This window comes from Vulpes vulpes, unplaced genomic scaffold (genome assembly GCF_048418805.1).
Source record: "Vulpes vulpes isolate BD-2025 unplaced genomic scaffold, VulVul3 Bu000000761, whole genome shotgun sequence".
Taxonomy (NCBI): domain Eukaryota; kingdom Metazoa; phylum Chordata; class Mammalia; order Carnivora; family Canidae; genus Vulpes; species Vulpes vulpes.
In genome coordinates, this window is record NW_027325702.1 from 39823 (window position 1) to 59238 (window position 19416).

General features: G+C 34.2%; 1 long non-coding RNA gene across 3 annotated transcripts in view; it reads right to left on the reverse strand.

Moving 5' to 3' along the window:
- Positions 1-223: 223 nt before the first annotated feature.
- Positions 224-19416, reverse strand: part of LOC140596682 (uncharacterized) — a 39475-nt gene continuing 20282 nt past the window's right edge. Inside the window, exons 4-6 of one of the 3 annotated variants that reach the window (XR_011998584.1) lie at positions 9534-9581; positions 9066-9112; positions 224-254 (exon numbers count right to left, since the gene is read on the reverse strand). This is a non-coding gene — a long non-coding RNA (uncharacterized lncRNA). Of the gene's footprint in view, positions 255-7463; positions 9113-9533; positions 9582-19416 lie in introns of those variants that run through there. The other 2 variants (XR_011998585.1, XR_011998583.1) reach the window with 2 other exon arrangements.

Sequence of the window (19416 nt, forward strand, 5' to 3'; positions counted from 1 at the left end):
CTTGGCAGGAGTGCGGTCAGGAGTCTGCATCATGATCATTTCATTATATATACAAATATTGAATCATTATGTGTGCACCTGAAAGCAACATGACGTTACATGTCATGGATACCTAAACAAAAAGTGATTTTTTACAAACAAACAAAAAAAACCCCACAAAACAGAGAGGATACAGAAAGGTTTATTACTCACATAATGAAGCCTTCTTAAAAAAAAAAAAACGGTTATCTCACGAGCAGGTCCAAAAGCAGAGCCTGGAGATAACAGATAAAAGAGACCAGTTAGGCTTTTCTTGAAATTAGGGGATCTGCTTGAGTGAATGTTCCCTTGAATGTTCCTGGGATTTGCATGGTTGGAGTTTCCTACTCCTGCCAAAGGAGGGAGCACCCAGCCTTTCTTATCAGCTTAGCCAGTTGTGGGGCAGAAGACACAGGGCTTGAAAACTTTCAGCAGTTAAATGTCAAAGATGAAGTCAGAGTTTGTTAAGATGCCAGAAGAGAATGGCCCTTAAGGGCCTTTGCAACCACTGCTTTCTCTCCGATGAATCATCTTTGATCCAGTGTAACAAAATGTGGGTGGTTTCTTGTATTCTGGACTTATGGTGTAAGCTGACGGGACCTTGTTTTAAGTACTTAACATTCTAAATTCAGAGAACCACCGGAAATTGGAATTGTTGAGAGGTGCCGGTTAGAGAAAGGACACACGTTAACCCTGCTCATTCATCCCTACCAATTACTATAGAATGAACATTGGAAAATAATACTATGGTTGACATGTTGCAGAGATTGCTGTTCATGGAAAGCCTCCCCACTTTGGGGACATGGAAGGGGGCTCTATGAATTTTATTTTGAAAGTTTGGTAAAGGCTTCAAGAAGAGGAAACAGTTTTCATTCTTTGTTTATACATGTGCTTGGAACAAGGATTCCTGAAAATCTCCTGTGCTAAATGAACAGAAGGAAGGAGAATTGGAAAGAGAAATGAAGAGAGGGGGGAGAGAATGTGTGTATCTGTGCGTATGGGTAAGCTGCAGACACGAGAAGGAGCAGAAACACCTTCTCCAAGGATACAGGGGGAGCATTCTGCAGGGTCCCACGGGACCTCGAAGGGCAAATACAATTGGGGGATATAGCCTTGCCATGACACCTACAGATTTGAGGAGTGAAGGGGCAAAAGGGACATTAAACATTAAAGGAATTCATCAGCTAAGGGTCAGCTGAGAGATGGGGCCAAACCCACAAATGTAAAAATGCCTAGGGGAGCTACACACAAATACTTTGTCATGGTTTGTTGGAGCTCATAGACAAGGGATATAATAATTATATCAAGCAAAGAAAAGACTACAATCCCACGCTAGTGAGTAAGAAAATATTGGAGTTCCCTTTCTTAACTCATGCCTCAGTACACAAAAGGAGGGAAGGGAAGTTTGGGAAAGACAGACCATAATTTTCTCTGCTTAACTCCATCTTTCATTAGCTCAAGGTAAGACTAATCTGTGCTACACAGTTGGGAAGGTGAGAGAGGAAATGTTACTGTTGAGTTTGAGAGTAAAGTTTTAAATTGTAGCAAGTCAGCCTTAAATGGGAAAGTGAGGTCCTTCCAGAAACCAAGGGAGATCAGAGAAGCTTTTGAATCTGGTTTCTCATTTTGTTTTGTTTTGTTTTAATGAACCTTTAGCAGGAAATTTTATCAACATAGTACCACATGAAGATAGTTACTAAAAAATAGAACTTCAAGAAATTATTCCAGATACAGTCACATAACTGAATCATTCTGGAGCTTTCGACCTCAGTATAGGTGTTCTATCCCTGTGGGGCTACCTCTGACCATCATTGGTATGTGTTTTGTACCCTTCACTGTGGATGGTTGAGAAAGTACAGTAAACAAGTGGAATTTGAAGGTCACTGTCCTCTGTTGTGTATGTGTGTGCATGTCATTCACATACAGAATTATCCAAATATGTTTATTATGGGAAATATGATCACCCTCCACCATGGGGTGGTTTATACTAAGAATAGTAGGCTATAGAATAAAAATTAAGAACATCAATATTTGTTAAAGAACTGTTCACACAGAAGTGAGAGGAAGCACATTTAAAAGTCGCAGGTGTGACCAGAATAACATGGAGACAAACTCAGAGGAGAAAGGGAAGAGTAAAGAGTGTAAAACCTACCAAAAAAGATTACCCTAAGATAAATACTAAGATGTTGCACTGATGGTAGCATTTCAGATATCCGAGTGTCTTAAGCTATTTCTGTGACATTTATGGAGAAGGAGTTTGAATAATAAATGGCTGTGGAGAAAAGCTGTTGAACACTAGCCATAGGAAAATGGAAATCCCTATATATATATATATATATATATATATATATATATATATATATATATATATATATCCTTTGCAATTGTCTTATAAACATTAACAGAAAACTAAACAAGTGGAAAATATTTCATCTACCTAATTTTAAAAATTATCTCAGCCGAAAAAATGTAAAAAAAAAATGGCTATCTATATAAAAGATAGTTCCTACCTGTTTTGCAATTTATGACATCATTTCATTATGACAACTGTGAGAGCAATAATGCAATGCTATCGGAGCCATTTTCCAGATTTGGGACCTGGGTGACTGACTGTACAACCTATGGAAGACATTTCTCTTTTCTAGATCTTAGTTTATGAATCTAGTCAATTTTGACTAAAGCTCTAGACTTTACACATTTTTATTTTACTCACATGTCCACAAATAATTTCTATTCACACGCAGTGTAGGAAAAATAAACCACCTGTGTTTCCAACACTCTTGTCCCACGTAAAAGCTGTGTAACTTTGGACAATTGACATATGCTCTCAGTGTCTCAGTTTCCTTGTTAAGTAAGTCAAAGGAATAATAATAGTCACTCTGTAATGTAATGAGGACAAATAAGATATTATATACAAAAACTTTCACAGAGTGTCTGGTAAAAGGTGATTTCTTAGTAAATGCTATCTATTATTATAATTGCTTGTAATTCTAAAATGGCCTATGTTACATTTGTGTAAATGTATGTCTATATGAGTTTATATGTGATAGGCATATAGTGTATAAAGAGAGATAAATATATCTATAGTCCTTTTTTAGAGTGTAGGAGCATATATTTCTTTTAATATATTTAACAACTTTGAACTTTATAAAATCATTTCCACAAAATCCATATGCGTAGGGATGAAACTTAAAACATAGAATTTCTAGCTCTCGAGGATTCCCACAAGAGGGGAAAAAGATTCTCTTCGTGACTGGAAAAATAGAAGCACTTTGAGACAAACATGTGCTTCAGACTATAATCCACTTTCCTTTCCTACCATGGCACAGACAGCATTATGAACCAGAAAATTGTTTGAGCAGCCACAGATAAGGAATTACAAATCTGGAGGTTCAAGAGTTGTATAAAGCAGATGTAAGGTTAATTTGCATGGTTTAGTTCCCTCCCAGATTTTTTCAATATATTTCAATGGCTTAAAACTCTGAAAAACTGATAGGAAATAAAAAGGTTTCTATAGGCTCTCTGATTTCTTGCTGACTCAGCTGTCTGGAGGCAAAGCCAGTTACTATGGCTTGCATTTTCTTGTGCAGAAACCAGAACATACTCATAGTTAAATAGAGTCATTAAATATTTAGGGGAGGGAGAAAAGTTTTATGAATTGAGATGATGACAACAAAAAACTATGTATGGGTATTTTCCTCTTAAACAACAAGAAAACACTTTTCTGAGAGTAACTTGAAAATCTCAAGCATGAAATATGATTTGATTTAATATCCATTTAATGATTTTTTTATATTTTATTTTTTTATTTTATTTTATTTTATTTTTAATTTTTTTAATTTTTATTTATTTATGATAGTCACAGAGAGAGAGAGAGAGAGAGAGAGGCAGAGACACAGGCAGAGGGAGAAGCAGGCTCCATGCACTGGGAGCCTGATGTGGGATTCGATCCCGGGTCTCCAGGATTGCGCCCTGGGCCAAAGGCAGGCACCAAACCACTGCGCCACGCAGGGATCCCCATTTAATGACTTTTTTAAATGTTGATTTTTTGGTTGGCATGTAAGAAGAAATATCCTCTGATATAAAGCTAAATTTTATCCTTGGCGTAATAAAAAAACCAATATGGTCTTCTGAACAAAGAACTAGCTGAACAATTGGGATTCTATTATTGGCCTCACCAGTGACTTACTTGCTCAGTGACCTCGGACATATCGCTTAAATGGCTTTGTGCCTCAAGGTTCCCAGCTGTAATATAGAGATTATAATGCCTGCACCTACTTCATGGGACTGTAGAACTATTTCAGTTGAGTTTGTTTAAAACCCCAAAGGTTTTTGAAACTATCAGAAATAACAGTTAAATTCAAACAAGGTTGTATTTCATTAATTTCTTTTTACTGTTTGATTTGGCTTTCTTGTAGTCTTATATAATCCTTTTTGTACTAAAATAAGTCACTAGGATGAAATTAATAGGTAAAGATTTTCATGGGATATTAAGGAACAATTTTAACAGTGAAGGGAAATTAAGAATACACTTCTGAGATCCACTGATATAACTTCTACTCCTTGGCATATTTAACTCATGATTCAAAAGAGAATTGTAATATGATCATGTAACTTGGAACTTCTCACTAAATCTATAATTGGCAATTTTCTTTTTTTTAATATTTTATTTATTTATTCATGAGAGACACAGAGAGAGAGAGAGAGAGGCAGAGACACAGGCAGAGGGAGAAGCAGGCTCCCTGCAGGGAGCCCAAGGTGGGACTCGATCCCGGGACTCCAGGATCACGCCCTGGGCCAAAGGCAGGTCCTAAACCAATGAGCCACCCAGGGATCCCCTCAATCGAGATTTTCTCATACTGTCTCTATAAATGCACTGATAATGCATCTTCATTTCTCCAAATCCAGAAGACCTATTAAAGCCCTGTTCAAATGCCATGTCCTTCTAGATTCCTTCCCTCTTTGTAACACTATGTGTCATCCAATAAGGAGTTCTGAATAGTAGGAGGACTTGAGTAAGAGAGATAGCTCATTTTTTATATTCCTGACGTTTCATGATTTCTTACAATTATAAATACATTTGCATACAAATATATATGTATACGTTTATTATTTATTCAAAATTATTCTTGAAAAGAACTTTGAAAAGTTCTTCTCGAACTCCAAACTAGAACTCACTACTCCAACCACAGAAATATCTTATTTGCTCTGTTCTCACAACACTTCTTAGAGTCTTAGACTTTTGCATTTTTACGAAAACTTAGAATCAAGGTACGGTCGACATTTCTCACCTGTAAGTGAAATAGTCTCAACTTAATAATCCTTCCTCCTGCCATATCCCTTAGTCTATTTGGTGTCATACTTTGGTTTTTATTCTTTGTTTTGTTTTTACATATTTAAGCTTTTTATCGTTGATTTAGCTTCTTTTGGTCTCCAATATCATGCTGAAGTGCTGTCTAGTGTTCCTATGTGCAAAAGTGTACAATGTGTCTTACAAAGAAAATACATGTGGTAAGCTGCATTCAGACAAGAGTTATAGTGCTATTTGCCATTAATTCAAAGTTAATCAATCAACAATATATATTAAAGAAAGTATTTTTAAAGAGAAACATAAAACAAAGTTATATATTGATCAGTTGATAAAGATGTTGTGATCAGTTCTCAGGAATATATCCCTGCATTATCCTTAGGAAAAGTGGTTCTGTATTTGCTATTTTGGCATGTGTGGTCACTTTATAGAATATAACTACCCACCAATAATAAGAAATGGCTGTGCCTATTTTGTTTGTGTACAAACACTGCCTTCAGCAATATTTTAAAATCTCCCTTCTAATTCCACAGTAGTGCCTGTCTTGTGCACATTTCCAATTTTATGGTCATTTCAATTATAAACAAAAATTTGGCCAACTTTAAAGCTTCAGTTTCATATTCGTTTTAATGCTTGCCTCCTTCTTTCCCACAAAACTAGCCAGATAGCTATCCCAAGAATGAAACTGAGGCATACATCTTTTACTTTTTGTTATCTTGATATTCTGAGCCGCCTTCCGTGCCAAAATGGAATAGGACATGTAGTTACTCATATGAATATTGCTGTAGTTTTCTTTTCTTCACCCTGCTGCTCTTGTTAAGACTAACTGGTCATTGATACTGTTTCTGTGCAGCATGCAAATGCTGGCTCTCTTTTCACATCCAATATTGCACTCTGCACTCTGCATGTGATTATATCATTGTACACCAAAACAAATAGCCACATGTCTTTCTTCCTCAAATCATGTCATTCTTTAGATCTGGTATATGTGATATTCTATTATTTCTTCTTTTAATAGCTACCGTAGTAATCATTAATGTTATTGTAGATTTTTGCTTTCCCTCTTTTTGGGAAAATGATAGTATTATTCTTTGCCACTCCACACATTATATGAAGTCATGTGCTTCTTAGAGTAGAAACCTCTAAGAAGTAGGACATAATTTGCAATGTCCCCTTTCACTACCACAGCAATCTACATCTCACTGCAGACAGTAGAATCGTCACCAAATTATATTCTTGATGGAGTATAATGTTGAGACAAACCTCCCAGTTGATAGTATCAAAAGTAAAGTGGTGCCTTAAAAAATAAAGTATGTGGCATTGGCTTATAAATTCTCCAGATTGTAAAAGACAACGTTAATCAGAAGTTAAAGACTGCATTGGTGAAATATTTGATAAAATTGTTTTTTGAAGTAATTTACAAGGAAGACTGGATAACTAAGAAATGTTTAGATCTAAAGATTGGCATTGGTAGTATGTTTCAGTTTGGGGTGATTTCTTTAAGAAACGTATTTTGAAAAAAAGAGGCAAACTGAAAAAAAGTGGCCAGTTTGCAAGTAGGAATAAAAAATAAAATAGAGATTTCAGAAACTCAGTGATTTCAAATGTTGAAAAAATTTACCGAATTAAGACCCCAATACAAAGAGATAACACTGAGAAAACATTTTGACTCAGAAAGGCAGATCAGTGTTCAGCCTTGGTAATTTTGGTCTAGCAACGACGATGTGATTTAGCTGAATGTGAAGTTCGTAAAAGATACACATGATTGGCTCCTCCAAGTCAATAAGAGCTGGCTCTAGCATCCCCCCTGTCTCTCATCTTCCAATAAGCTATCTTTGGCTTTCTCTCATAGTCATAGAAGGAGTTCCAGAAAATAGGCAGAAGTATTCAATAACACTTGAGGCCTAAATGCATAACTGATCCACTGTGATTTCCCTTATATTTTATTGCGCAGAGCGCATCACAAGGATGTGAAAAATCATGAATGTGGAAAATGATTCCAAATCATAAATGTGGAAAGTGATTCCAAACCATGATATGAGTTTCCATAAAGTCCTATTACAATGCATACACATTTGCTAAATCTAATAAATGTTACTTAAGGCTACTAATAGGAGAGAGAATTAAGAAAGAAATATTAAATGGTAATAGTTCTAGTTTTTATTTTTTGTGATATTTCAATTACAACAATATATATTCCATCTAAGCTGTGAAAGATGAAGAAATTTACAAAATTTCATTTTACCCATTAATCATCTGCCAACCATTAAACTTAGTCTTGTAAAAGTTGTTACATTTTTATTTTTAAAGACTGTTTTTAGATAGATTTGCTTTGGTAACAAATAGCTCCCAAACTTCAGTGGCATAAAACATTACTTTTAGTAATTTTAAGCACATTTACTTTTAGTCAGGAGCTATATGTTTGTATGCTTTATATGCCTTTCCATTACGGACTGTGATTAAAGGAACAATCTCTGCTTGGGACATCTCTGTTGGCAAAAAGACAAAGCAAGATAGCTGGTAGAAACTTAGAGTTACCTTTTCTACTCAAGTGTGTTAAGTCATATCTGCTCCCGATTAAATTGACAGCTTGTTCTTGAAAATAGTAACAGTGACAATAATAATACAATAAAAAATGAACTTATTTCCTTAAACTAAAATATTATGGTGAATTTATATCAGATAGTCATAATAAGTAAGTATTTTAGGGAAGAGTAAGAGTGATAAGCTTATAGCAGACAATGGCTCATAGAAATCCTGAAATATTTCTGGAAAACATAAGGGAGGGAATCAATATTGGGGTAGGCCATTTTTTCCTCCTTAGAAATAGCTCTCAGATCTTTTCTTCTTTATCCTTGTCTCCAGTCTCTCGAAAGTCCTTCTTTTTGTACAGTAACCCTAGACGTATCTTAAAAGGACAACAGAAAGCAAGGACCCCGAGTTTACATCCACATAAACCTAAAACTCTTCATACATTTTTCAAACACCATGACACTATATAATCTCACATTACCTAAACTTCATCACTAGGAAATAAGGATTCCATTAATTTGCTATTCTAATTTGTGAAAGAAACATATTCCAATAGGTCTACAACTGAAGTTCCAAATTCAGCTGCAACCTTATGCATCTAAAGACTAAGGGGAGTTTTATTAGTTTCTTAGGGCCACTGTAACAAACTACTAAAAATTGGGTAGCTTAAAACAACAAAAATTTATTTTCTCCTAATTCAGAAGATTGGAAGTTCAAATTAAAGTGTTGACAAGATTGGTGGTGACCGGAGGTTCTCTCCTTGTTCCTGGTGGTTGCTGGCCATTCTTGAAATTACTTGACTTGTAGATATATCACTCCACTCTCTGCCTTTGTCTTTACATGGTGCTCTCCTTTTGGATTTGTTTATGAATCTCTTTCTTCTTATGAGAACACCAGTCATATTGGATTTAAGCTCCACCTTAATCCACTATGTTTTCATCTTAACTTGATTGTATCTACAAAGACACCACTTTCAAATAAAGTCACCTGCATGGGTTCTGAGTGGATATATATTTTGGGAGATTACTATTCAAGCCAGTATAGGAGGCTCAACCAAATCTATTCAGGATAAACTCAAAGACCCACATCAAGACCCATTTTAATCAAACTGCCAAAAGCCAAAACCAGAGAATCTTGTAGGTAACAAAAGAAAAATGACTTATCATATATAAGGGATCTTCACTAAAATTATAAGCAGATTTCTCACCAGAAATTTTGGAGGCCATAAGAAAGTGAGCTGATATATTCCAAGTTCTAAAAGAAGAAAAAGTATAAACCAAGAATAATATATCCAGCAAAATTGTACTTCAAAAATATCATAAATTAAGATTTTTGTCTTATAAAAATCTGAGGGAATTTGTTACCACTACACATGCTCTGCAAGAAATACTAGAGTCTTGAATGTCAAAAGGAAAATATAATAGATGGTAACTGAAAGATGTATGAAGAAACAAGGATTTCAGGAAATATAAATATATAAGCAATTACAAAAGCTATTATTACTGTAACAATAGTTGGTAACTTTACTTTCTGTTTTTTGTAGGAATAAGAAATGAAAACTTTTTAAAATACTATTATTAGTCTAAAAGTATCATTGGAAGTTTGGTTTGTAATTCCACATTTTGTTTTCTACATAATTTAAAAAAACTGGTGAATTAAAAAAATATCAACTTACGGTTTTGGATATACAGCATATAAAGATGTAATTTTGTGACATCAGCACCTGAAAGGAATAGGGATAGAGCTATAAAGGAGCAGAGCTTTCATATAGTATTGACAAATTCAAATTAGCATATTATTATAGTTTCAGGTATAATTTTAAATATAATCCTCATAGTATTCACAAAGAAAATAGCTTTAGAATACACACAAGAGGGGGTTAGACAGGACTTTAAATGTTTCACTAAAAGAATCAACTAAACATGAAAGAATATGGTAATGCAAGAAATTAGGGACAAAAAAGCTATAAGACATATTTGATGTAAATCAAATAGCAAAATGACAGAAGTCTTTATCAGTAATTACATTAAATATAAATTGATTAAATTCTCCAATCCAAACATAGAGAATGGCTGAATGGGTTAAAACATGGTTAAACTATCTGCTGTCTATAAGAGACTCACTTTAGATCCAAGACACGAACGTGTGGAAAGTGAAAAGATGGAAAAAACCCTTGCAAATAGTAACCAAAAGAGGAGAGGGTGGCTATAGTAACACTAGAAAAAATAAACTTTAAATGAAAAAAAGGTAATAAAAGTTAAGGGACATTATATATTAATGTTCATACGGCATGATACAAAATTATAAACATTTATATACCTAATAACAATCAAAATATATAAAGCAAGGTTGTCTTCCCTTGGTAATCTAATCTTTCTTCTTGGAAGAAGCCTTAAAGAAATAGTTTTGCAATAATAGTTTGATGCTTTAATACTTCACTCTCAATAATGATTAGAAAAATCAGAAGAGATTTCTCTGGAGAGGGAAGAAGGAAATAGAGGACTTGAACCACACAACTAAACCAGTTACATCTAACAAACATATATATAGAGTTCTCTACCCAACAACAATCATTCTTTTCAACTGTACATGGGATATTTTCCAGGAAATTGGAACCCTTGTGCACTGTTGATCAGAATGCAAATTTGCACAGCCATTGTAGATAAACAGGGAGGTGTGTATGTGTGTGTGTTTTAAGATTTTATTTATTTATTCATGACAGACACACAGAGAGAGAGAGTGAGAGAGAGAGAGGCAGAGACACAGGCAGAGGGAGACGCAGGCTCCTTGCAGGGAGCCCGATGCAGGACTTGATCCCAGGACTCCGAGATCTTGCCCTGGACCGAAGGCAGGTACTAAACCACTGAGACACCCAGGGATCCCCTCAAGATGGTCAATTTTAATATATCATGTATATTTTACCACAATTTTAAACTGGAAAAAATGATTATTTACCGTTAAAGCAAAAATAATAACAATGTGGTGTGGAGTTTATAACATATGGGGAAATAAATGTGTGACAACAATAACAAATGGCCATGAGGATAGAAATGGAAGTATACTATTATAAGGTTCTCACACTTTACATGAAATGGTTTAATATTACTTGAAGTGTTGAAACGTTAAACATATATACCATCAACCTGCAATCACTAAAATAAGTATTTATAGTTAATTGGTGAACAAAAGTGATATGTGAATTCATAAAAATATCCAATTAGTATAAATTAAAGAGAAGAAAAAGGCAACAAAGAACACATGGAAAAATGGAAACAAAAATAGTAAGATTTAAACCTTGAATGGTTAAACATAACACTACTGTGTTATCTGAGACATATACCTGAGAGGAAAAAAAAAGCAATACCTATACAAAGATTTATATGCAAATTGTTTGTAGTTTTATTCATAATATTCATAATATTATTATTCATAATATCTTAAAACTGAGGGGCACTTGGGTAGCTCAGCGGTTGAGCATCTGTCTTTGGGTGAGGTCATGATCCTGGGTTCTTGGGATCAAGTCCCACATCAGGGTCCCCCCAGGGAATCTGCTTCTCCCTCTGCTCATGTCTCTGCCTCTCTCTCTCTGTGTGTGTCTCTCATGAATAAATAAAATCTTAAAAAAAATAAGACACACACAAAAAAGCATATACTATAGGATCTAACTAAAGAAAATTTTAGAAAATTCAAACCAATAAAAGATGTCAGAAATAAAATCAGTTATTGCCTAGGAAAGATTGGAGGTAGCTTGGTTGGGAACTGTGATTACCAAGGGAAGACACAAATTTTTGTAGGTTATGGAGATGGGTTCAATATCCTGATTGTATTAATTGTTTCACAGGTTTATATATTGTCACAACTTACCAAATTCTAACTATAAATTAGACTTTATTGTAGTTAATTACATCTCAAAAAATAAAACTAGCATAAAGGCTGAAACAGAGACATTAGCAATCCCATTTTAAACAACAAATATAAAGATTAAAAAATTACCTTTTATTATAAGACATAGTTTACATATGTTTTCTCTAACTAGAATTCCTATATGCAACATTCCAGAGAAGCTGTGTTAAAAGACACTGTGTTAAGAAGTAATGTCTAAAAATTTGTCAGTCTATACCATCTGTACCCATTGTATAAACATCTTTCTGTTAGATAACTTGAAGATTTATTATGGAAGCAGCAAATATAGTGCATGTTCACCAAAAATGTATCACATACTGTAGGAGAAGACACAGGCCATTGTATATCAACTAATTGGTCATGGAAAAACTATATATATTAAAAACAAAAAACTTCAACACATTAAGTCAATCATACTTTTGGAACAAGACACATTATTGGTTTCATTTTAAAATTTAGGAGATCCGTGGGTGTAAAATTCATACAATAGTGTTTCTTGTGATTCCTTTTAAAAATGCAAATATCTCCTAGGCCTGCAAATTTCCTGAAATTCAACACCTTCTGCTCTGTTGAAATACACAGATATGTTCATCTTTAATTAATAGCTCACTACAGACTGAAATTTAGTACCCTTCAATTATTATGGTTTGATTTAGAGAAACAATACTTCATTTATTTTTTTATAGTCAAACTTATGGGCACCTGGGTGGCTCAGTCAGTTAAGCGACCTACTTTTGATCTCAGTTTAGGTTTTGATCTCAGGGTTGTGAGTTCCAGCCCTGTGTTGGGCTCCATGCTGGGTGTGGAGCCTACTTAAAAAGAAATAAAATAAAACAAAAATCAATCAATCAATAAACAGTCAAATGTATTATATTAGTGGTATATGTTATTAAAACTACCTCTCAGAATGCATGGGTTGGAAAGATAATGAAAATGTTTCCCAGTTTGGGAATTACCTCCTTGTCATACGTCAAAAAGTTATTAGAATTAATTATTAATATTAATATTAATCAATTAATATTTACTTCCATCACTTTGTTCATATCTGCATAAGTCCCTATATTGCAGATACCTTATGTAGCCTTAATCTATATCTATACCTGTATGTAACCAAGTGTGCTGGAAATCTGAGACAAAAGAATAGCTTAAAATGGATGAGCATATTTTAGTCTATATGAAATTTACTATCAATTGAGACGATAGGTCTTAATTGATTTTAGTTATGTGTGTATGGGGGAGAGTGTAGGTAAAGGAAACATTAATTGTATCTTTGCCTCAAATTCTGACTCAATAGAAACTTGAATTTTTCATTTTAAATGTTATTTGTTTAACTATGTTAAGTTTATTTTTACCTGAGAAACTTAGGAATCACAGAGACACAAAGATAGTAGTGATCCCATTCTAAATAGTGTGGATATAAAATCTTTTCCTTATGGTGCTAGTTTGTACAGCTCATTTCCATGCCCTGTTACTCACTAATGCTATTATAGTTAAATTGGAATCTTTCTAGTGACAATCACACTACATGAAATGTTTCCTTGTAATTATATTAGAAGAAGATATGTTGTGAAAACTGTTAGCTTGACTAGTTAAAACTTGTAAAATGTATGTTATTCTTGCACTTAGCTACATATTTTTGGAAGAAAAAAAAGTATATACAGTGTTCCTTGGCACCTGTGCGTATGTGTGCTCTCTCTAAAACAAACAAACAAACAAATAAATAAATAAATTATTTTTAAAAAAGAATCTCTGATTTGTAGCCAATTCCAGCAAAAATGTGGGTAACCTGGGGACCCACTACTTGTGATTGGTGTTTGAGGTGGGACAGTCTGAAGCTTTAATCATTGGGGTCTGCATACTGATCCTGGGTAGTTAGTAACGGAATTAAAATAAATTGTAGGACATGTAATTGGTATCTGCAGAAAATTGGAGAATTTCTTGGTGTAGAAAATCTACATATTTGGTGTCTAAAGTGTTGCCAAGAGAGAAACAATTTTCTTTTAAAGTCAAAATATACTCCCATAAACCTGGAATTCCCCAGAAAATACATTGTCTCCATAAGGATGAAATAGGAATTATGCCTCCCCTGCCACACTATGGAAATGAAAAATGTCTGGATTCTTTATCATTGAGTGAGGGCAGAAAATAATTCTAAAATAAGCAGAACGCACTGTATTTATAACCAAGTGCCATTTTACATATATGCAAGTTTGTTTTGGACATAGATATTATTCTTTTTTCATGATGCCATAATGAGGTCATACATTATGGTTGCATATTTGTTTAAAAAGGTTGTAAGCTTCCAGAAGGTGGGGATAGTAGCGTTGAATTTCTCTCATTATCTTCCTGCTGCTGGGTCCAGAGCAAATGTGCAATAAATGACTTGGGTGAAGAACATGGATTATTTGTGCCAGAAGGAGCAGTAGTGTTTGGGGGAAAGGTCATGGCCGAATGCCCTTATGGATTTTGCTTATCTTGGGCAAGGGATGTTAGAATAATTGTAAAATATGGAGAAATTCCTTTTCACTCTGGAAATTTGGGTTATTTTGTGTGCAGAGACCGATATCCTGATGGCTGAGTTATAACTAGAAGAAAAACACTGAATGTGGTTGGGGACAGCCATTTCTCTTTCTTTTATGGGAAGAAATTATGGTTATTACCTGAGATTTCATAGCCATGAATAGAGTACTGATAGAAAGATTCTGAAGTATCTCAGATTTTTCTAGGTATTGTTCTAATCCAAAGAATCAAGGGTTCATAGGTAGTATGAATTAGGAAGCATACAGTTATAATGTTAAGGATTAAACAAACACAAAGACAATGACTCTGAATCCAGACTGCCTAGATTCATATACCAACTCAGCATTTTTTAAAGACTTTATTTATTTATTTATTTAATTATTTGACAGAGAGAGAGAGAGAGAGAGAGAGCACAAGCAGGAGGAGTGGTAGGCAGAGGCAGAAGGAGAGAGAGAGGGAGAAGCAGACTCCCTGCTGGACAAGGAGACTAATGCAGGGTTCCATCCCAACCCTGAGATCATGACCTGGGCTGAAGGCAGACGCTTAACCAACTGAGCCACTCAGGCACCCCTAGCCACTCAGTTGCCCCCCAACTCAGCTTTAACTAGCTGTATAACTTGGAGATACTATTTCTTTGTCTGTACAATGGGGACACCCACAAATTTCACCTCATACAATCATTGACAATATAAGTGAGTTAATTTAGATAAAGTGTGTTTAGGTCATATCTTGACACAATATTACCATATTAATATTATCTCTCTGCTTTCTTACCTGGACACCAGTAAGCTGAGGGGAAGGGAATATACTATTCAACTCTACCTGTTCCACAGCTCTAAAGGCTGCAACATAATAATAACAATAAAAATGATAATAAAATTTATTAACATCTTGTATATCAGTCGCTGTAATTTTATATTTATTTCTTTCCCTTATTACAATGAGGATAGTAACATCAATATGTCCATCTTACAAAGAAACTTATCATTAAAGAAACTTATTACCTTGCTTAAAAACAAACAAATAATAAGCAATGATGTTAAATTCCGGCTTAGTCTAACTTCTGAGTACTCTTTTAAAACCAGTTATGCCATCTTAAAAGGAGAAGAATTTGATAAAACATGCATTGGATAGATGAAAGAACAAATGAATTTCAAAAAAAAACCACATCATCTCTTTTCACAATAAATTTACTTTATGGATATGTTTAGTAATGATAATGACTTCACATTCATTTCAGCACTGGTAAATGTGTTTTTTTTCAGTATCTTTTAAAGGTACTACAGCAAAGTGGTCTCCATAAGGCAAAATAAAATGTGGTGCCCTGGTATCTGTTTCTTTAATTGAGCTTTTAAAATATATATCATTTGAATGAAATTATAATGATTTCATTAACCTATTTTGCCCTTTCTCAAATATACTGACTATAAATGTGATAGGAAATTACAACTGCCCATTGCTGGAAGAAAGCAATCAAGCTAGATTGACCAATATGATTATTACATGCCTGTCTGACAACTTTTTCCCCCTAGATACTGAAGCTGAAGTTGGCAGACCATATAAATATCTATTTGTCTATTTATGAAAAAATTAAATCAGGAAAACTCAGGATCAAAATTTTAATTAATCAGTTTTACAGAAGGAAATCTCAAATTTTTAGTTCTTAGGGATTTCCATTTTAATAGTAATTATAAAACATTCTGGCTTAGTTTGTTATACAGAGGTGATGGATATACATTCAGTGATTTTCAACGGGAAGCTTAAAATGCATTCCCAAATACCAAAATGTTTTACTGTGAAATAATTTTAAAATTTAGGAGAAAAAGAGACTATTAAGCTCTTAAAGGTGTTTAGGTTCATTTGCTAGATACCATATAAGCCAGATGCTATATGAGATATAAGGACTTGCGGATTTAGTAATTTTCTCATCTTTCAAATGTGAAGAAGTGTTGTTAGATATGCCGACATATAGATACCCAGAGGAAAAAAAGAAACAAAAAGCGATGTGGTACTGGAGAGGAGGAAAATAAAATAGCAATCAAATAAAGAACAAAGATGCACTGCATTGTATAGGGGAATGCAACAAAATATTTTCTCTTTCTCCTTCCACCCCTTCTCACCTCACTCTCTCTCTCTCTCTCTCTCTTTCTCTATCTCTGTTTCTGTCTCTGTCATCTCTCTCTCTCTCTCTCTCTCTCTCTCTCTCACACACACACACACACACACACATTCACACTTACACTCTGGATTGTGACCTGTAGTTTAAAAAAAAAAAAAAAAAAGAAATCTAAAGTGTTTGGCTGCTGGCACAGTAGCCCCATTTATAGGTGTAGTCTTTTAGGAATAGAGATTACAGAGAATCATACATCAGAAAATGAAAAATTTTCTTTCCAAAAAATCATTGATCATTTTATTATATATATATATAACTATTTAATTCACCCAACAGGCCATTTTTTCAAATAATTGCTACTTTTGCCCTTGCTTTCCAACATTATTTACTCATTTTATCCATTTGAGAAAAATCCTCCCCTTAATGAAATATATCTCAAAACAGCTAGCATAAAAGACAAAAGAGTAGTTAGAATATTGAGATTGGCTTATTTTTGTGGGTTGAAAGGATTTTCAACCCACAAAAAAGGGCTTGTTTTCAAATAGGTAGTCTCTACATACATACCTGTGAACAGGATCTAAATACCTCCTATTTAAATAATTTATTATTTGGTTAATAACTGAAAAAGAAATTACTTGTCTTCGTCCAGTAAAAAGTTATGCTCTGAATTAGTATGATGTCTTCTTGTTCAAACCACACATAAATACACAGAGACCTTGATTTTTGCTGAAGATGTGTCCTGAGATTTGATGTATAAACCCATAGTTTGCCCCCCTTTTGGTCTTTCCTGGCACTTGGAGTCCCCATCATATTTTAATATGCTTTATGTTCCAATTAGCAGTCCGCTTAAAAATCAGGTTGAAAATTTCTTGTTTATGGGAAGGGACTTTTGTTTTCTCTGTAACACCATTAAGAATTAGAACTGCTGTTTGAAATAGCAGGAATAGACAAAAAAATCCATTGATATAATATTGGACGACGTCTTTCCATAGAATGCTTATTACAAATGATAGAGAAACAGGCCTTACCAGGAAGTCCAGGTCATTTAACTTTCTCAAATTATAATTATAATTACCTGTATTTTGAGTGACAGGACCAGGTATCTAGAACCTCAGAGAAGATGCTGTTTTCTCTCTCTCTCTCTTTTTTTTCCCCATACCAACAAATTTAGGGGCAGTTTTGAAATAAGACATGTTAATTCTGGAAACGACAATATCACTCTCCAATTTTCTTACAATGCTGGTGCTTTCCTTCCCAGTGTCCAGTAAATTTCCTCAGATCCCTACACTGGGAATAATTAGAATACATATCTCTGTAATCCACATTCCAAGAAGCAAACTCAGAGCAAATCACAATTTTTCTTTTTGCAGAGTAACTTAGTTTATGTTTGTGAGGGAAAAAAAACAATAAGCATAAACTTACCTGTATCAACACATGATTGATTAATAACCTCAAACCCTTTCTGTTTATTTGTATTGGAAAATTGCGTATACGCTAACCATAATAATTTTTTTCTTGGTGAAATTCCAAACACTACTTTGAGTTATAAATAATTTTATGCAAGCAGATGTAGAACTTTTTTTCTTTCTTTCTTTAGTTAACTCTGAGTCTGGGGAGTTCTGCTCAGGAGTGAATTAGCAATTTTGCTTCCATCAGAACCACTTCTCTGCAGAGGTTTATTCTCCAAATAAACCTTTTTTTCCACTTAAAGTCTCCCTAGCAGCCACAAACCCTGTGGCTTCCAAATTTTGCACCTTCTAAGATTTTTCCACCAGCCTTCCTTTCCACTCTCATCTTCATCCCACACCTTTCTTTCATGAAATACCTTCCACTTAATTCACCAGACAATTGTAGAAAATTTTGGTGACCCGGAGTCACTGAAAGCCCAGAAACCAATATGTGGAACACAGGAACCTATATATATGCCTAGGACTTCAGAGTAAGGAGCTTAGGTGGTTCATCAATGAGGAATAGTTATATAAGAATACATATTAAATATACAGAGACAAAGATAAAAATAGAGGGCAGCCTGGGTGGCTCAGCGGTTTAGTGCCTCCTTCAGCCCAGGGTGTGATCCTGGAGACCCAGGAGGGAGTCGATGTCAGGCTCCCTGCCTGGAGCCTGCTTCTCCCTCTGCCTGTGTCTCTGCCTCTCTCTCTCTGTGTGTGTGTCTCATAAATACATAAATAAAATATTTAAAAGAGAGAGAGAGAGAATAGAGATATACTATAGAGATTTATGTACTATATATAAAGAAAAAGATATATGTGCCAGTAGGAATTTGTTTGAAAAGTGTAAATGGAAAAAAAAAAAAAAAAGAAAAGTGTAAATGGGCAAACTCTCCCTTAGTTTTTAAATTTTGTTTTGTTGTTGTTTAAAACAGTTTTAATTGTGCCCATTGTTCACAAGAGCGTGAAGAAATTGACACTCATGTTTAACAGCTGGTTTGAAAAAAAGTTCAAATTTTTCTGTAGTGTGATTTAGGAATATAAATACCAATGTATATTATAAATCAGAAAACTGTGCAAAATATCATATGTAACAATTAGACTTCTAGGCACTCCTCACAAGAAGAATTTACAGATATGTTCATGTTCACCTCAAGTATGCTTAATACAACATTTTTATAGTAGTGAAATGTTGACAGTGATGTAAATACCCAACACAGAGAAATTATTAAATTAATAGTACACATGTACACATATACACACATGTACTGGAAAAATATATAGCTATTAAAATGGCATTATAGAAGACTACTAAATGATTAAGAAACTGTTCATGATCTATAAGATGACAAAGGGTCCTTAAATTATATATATATATAACAAGATATACACACGTGTGCATATGCATATATGTATATATACAAAATTAAACCTGGAATGAAGCCCACAAAAATGTTAATAATTTATCCCTGAGGTATGATAGTTTTGTTTTTGGTGAGAATATTTAAATTCTAATGTCTTAGCAATTTTCAATTATGTAACAGTGTTGTTGTCTATAGTTACCATGTTTCACA